The following is a 4,305-nucleotide window of genomic DNA, read 5'->3' as shown; positions in this document are numbered from 1 at the left end:
AGTGTGGAATAGTTCAGTTCCGCACGCTTTCCAGGTTTTAGGGGGCAGTGGGTCAAGGGGGGACCCAGAGGTGATTCGGTGTGCCAGTCTCTCGAAATCTACTTCGGGGATAGGGGGGAGAGCCTGTAGGCATTCCCTTGGTAGGTGTCCTGGGCTCGATGGATCTAGGTTGGTAGTGGCGGCTCCGGGGGAATTAGAGTTATCTTGTAATGGGGGGGTTGCAAGGTTCTGAATGATTGTCTCAATTTTGTTCGTGAAGAACTGTGCGAGATTGTCGCAGAGGGTCTGTGAGGGGGGGATGGTTTTCTTGGCACAGTCAGGGTGGGTAAGGTTGTCGAGGATCTGGAAGATGCTTTTGGAACTATTTGCGGCGTTGACTATAGTGGAGCAGTAATAGGTGGATTTGCTCTCCGTGATGGCCGATTTGTATTCTAGGAGCTTGTTTTTCCAGATAATTTTATTTGAGTCATGGTAGCCTTGTCTCCACTTCCTCTCGGCCTGTTTACAGACTAATTTGAGGGTTTTCAGGGAGTCGTTGTACCATGGGGCTGGTGCTCTACCTTTGGGCTTGCATCTTTTTAGTGGAGCAGTAGAGTCCGTGGAGGATACTATCCTCTTACAGAAGACTCTATAGTTGTCTTCAACCGGGTTGAATGGAGAGAAGGTATCTTCTACGTTGAAGACGGAAGTGGTGGAGCTCAGTTTTTCCAAAGCTTTCCAGTCTCTATAGTAAAATTCTGATGGGGCGCTATTATTCGGCTTTGATGTTTTTTTGCAGGTAATGTGGAATTTGATAAGAGCGTGATCTGTCCAGCTCATGGGCAGAATGTCGTCCACATGTATTAAACCATGACTGGAGAAGATGAGGTCAAGTCGGTGGCCTCCTGAGTGGGTAGGTTGCTTAACCAGCTGGTAGAGTCCCACGCTTTCGCAGGAGATTTTCTAGACCAGTGTCTAAATTCCCGTTTGGCCAGAGGTTGAAATCCCCTAAAATGATTAATTTATTATGGGAGGTTGCCATATTCGTAAAGGTGGTCAGTAGCGCTTGCTGCTGTGGGGGGGTGAAAGACCCTGGAGGTCAGTAGCAAATAATTTCCGTGAAGATACCTCCGGAGTGGCAGTTTATGGAAAGGCCGAGGAGCTCAGTCCCCGCAACCGTGTCCATGTCTATGGCGTTGATATGCCAGGAGGCTCTGTATATAATGCCTACTCCGCCACCACGGCCTTTAGGTCTGGGAAGGTGCAGGATTTTGAAATCTTGAGGGCATGCCCATGCTAGTTCAATGTCGCAGTTTGCGTGAGTCCAAGTTTCGGTTAGGAAGAGGACGTCCAGGTGGTGGGATTCTATGAGGAGAAGAATTTCGTTCGCATGCTTAGGCAGTGATCTGACGTTCAGAAGGCCTCCCAGGAGCAGATCCTTTTGTGTGAAGTCAAGCAGTGGGAAAGCATTGTCATCAAAGGTGAGCTTACCTTCATGAGCGTATTCTCGCAGGTTAATCAAGGTTTCTCGAGTATAGCGAAGGGGCGAGCGAGCAAATTTGAGCAGAGATGTTGGCGCTGGTCGCGTCCTCGTCGCGGACAAGCGCAGACGAGCTCGCCTTAAGCGCGCCTTCGGCGCGCAAACGGCGCTCGTCCGCTGCGCTTCCTAGGGATGCACATGATTTAAAGCTGGAGAGGGATGGCCAAGGGAAGTGGGCGTGGCCTGAAAAGGGGGCGTGGCCTGCGGGCGAGGCAAAGCGCTAGTAGAAGCGTCCTGCGCCTTAAACTATCAGCGATAAATCCGCTGTAGAGTGCAAGCAAGTGCTGGTAAGTGAAGTATTAAAAACACAGAATAACAGTTTTTAAAAATATCTCCCGGCTATTTTGCCTCAGGAGTGCAGCATCGTAATCTTGTCTGGGTTTCGGGACTGGTATATTATTGGTATCTCCACATTGGAGGATGAGATGCGCTGCACTGTTCTGAAGTCCTTTCAAGAGCTCCAGAAGGAATTTGAGATGTCGCGTACTCAATTCTACAAGTATTTGCAATTTTGCCACGCTCTAACACCATACAGAGCGACCCTGGAATCTATCCCAGAGTTTAACCCGATAGAGGCGAAGGTCTTTATGGGCAATTTGGGAGACCACAAGACAGCAAAAAAATTTACCAATCCCTAGTAAAAATCTCTCTACGACCCTAGACTCACTCCGGGAGAGATGGCAGGCTGACCATGATCCACTAGATAACGACGACTGGACGAAGATATTAGAATCCCCGTGGGGAGCCGCAATAGCGTCACACCTCAGTTTCATTCAGTTTAAATATATACACTGTGCTTATTTCACTAGATACTGCTTGTGAAGGGCAGGACTGATAGCTTCCCCCTACAGGTCTCCGCTGTGACAATTGCGGAAGGTACGTTCATGCACACTATTTGGGAATGCACGGGACTCTACAGATTTTGGGTTGGGGTAACAACCTATCAGAGTACTGGGTCCCCTAAGCTTGCACTACTGCATGTCACTGAAGAGATTGGAGGAAATCGGTATAAAAGAAATCTATAAATCTTAGGCCTGACTCTGGCCAATAGTTATATAGCCAGGGCATGGAAAGACCCAGTGCCGCCCAAACTAGGAAGAATGGAGGGCGAGTCTAGATTGGTGTATGAACATGGAGCAACCTATATTTAAGGCCCGAGGTTGCCCGCAGAAACATTTCAAAATCTGGAAACGCTGGGCAGATTTTAGAGGTCTTATTTTGGAACCCCCTCCACCACGCTGCACTGATGCTGAAATCCCTGGATGATAGATCAAGGAGGCGTGAAGTGATACAGGGACCTACACTGTATGAGAATTGGCTTGCAAGGTATGTTGAACAGATTATTGTATTGTACATGGCACACATGGTTATAAAGTTTTGGCCTGAAATGTTTATTTACCTATTTTGTAAATGTCATATGAAAGTCACCAGATTGATTCTTATAATTCTGACCAGACAAACTGTATTTCTCCTACTCAAAATGAGACTGTTATCTGCTGACTTGCAACTGTTAAAAACAAAATCCATGTACATGGGAAAACTGCATTTTAAGTTGATGCAATAGCAGAGAGAAATAGTAGACTTGGGTTCTGTTCAGTATTAAAAAGTGTAAGGACTGCAGAAGATCCAAGAAAACCTCTACCTGACACCAGCTATGAGACTAAAGATGAGTCTTGTGTGCCTTCTCTTAACCCTATTCCGCTTCCTCCATCTTTGCAGTCGATGTTGAGCGCAGTCTTGGATGTGTTCAGCACCGTTGATGGGGCGAAGTGGACTCGTGGGTTCCAGCGTAGATGGGGCGAAGTGGACTCGTGGGTTCCAGCGTAGGTGGGGCGAAGTGGACTCGTGGGTTCCAGCGTAGGTGGGGCGAAGTGGACTCGTGGGTTCCAGCGTAGGTGGGGCGAAGTGGACTCGTGGGTTCCAGCATAGGTGGGGCGAAGTGGACTCGCGAGTCGCAGCGTAGATGGGGCGAAGTGGACTCGCGGGTTGCAGCGTAGATGGGGCGAAGTGGACTGGTGGGTTGCAGCGTAGATGGGGCGCAGTAGACTGGCGGGTTGCAGCGTAGATGGGGCGCAGTGGACTGGCGGGTTGCAGCGTAGATGGGGCGCAGTGGACTGGCGGGTTGCAGCGTAGATGTGGCGAAGTGGACTGGCGGGTTCCAGCGTAGATGGGGCGAAGTGGACTGGCGGGTTCCAGTGTAGATGGGGCGAAGTGGACTGGCGGGTTCCAGCGTAGATGGGGCGAAGTGGACTGGCGGGTTCCAGCGTAGATGGGGCGAAGTGGACTGGCCGGTTGCAGTGTAGATGGGGCGAAGTGGACTGGGCGGTTGCAGCGTAGATGGGGCGAAGTGGACTGGCGGGAAGTGGACTGGCGGGTTCCAGCGTAGATGGGGCGAAGTGGACTGGCGGGTTCCAGCGTAGATGGGGCGAAGTGGACTCGAGGGTTGCAGCGTAGATGGGGCGAAGTGGACTCGCGGGTTGCAGCGTAGATGGGGCAAAGTGGACTCGCGGGTTGCAGCGTAGATGGGGCAAAGTGGACTCGCGGGTTGCAGCGTAGATGGGGCAAAGTGGACTCGCGGGTTCCAGCGTAGATGGGGCAAAGTGGACTCGCGGGTTCCAGCGTAGATGGGGCGAAGTGGACTCGCAGGTTGCAGCGTAGATGGGGCGAAGTGGACTAGCGGGTTCCAGCGTAGGTGGGGCGAAGTGGACTCGCGGGTTGCAGCGTAGGTGGGGCGAAGTGGACTCGCGGGTTGCAGCGTAGGTGGGGCGAAGTGAACTCGCGGGTTG

Source organism: Lissotriton helveticus, chromosome 6 (assembly GCF_964261635.1).
Source record: "Lissotriton helveticus chromosome 6, aLisHel1.1, whole genome shotgun sequence".
Classification (NCBI taxonomy): domain Eukaryota; kingdom Metazoa; phylum Chordata; class Amphibia; order Caudata; family Salamandridae; genus Lissotriton; species Lissotriton helveticus.
This window is presented reverse-complemented; position numbering follows the sequence as displayed.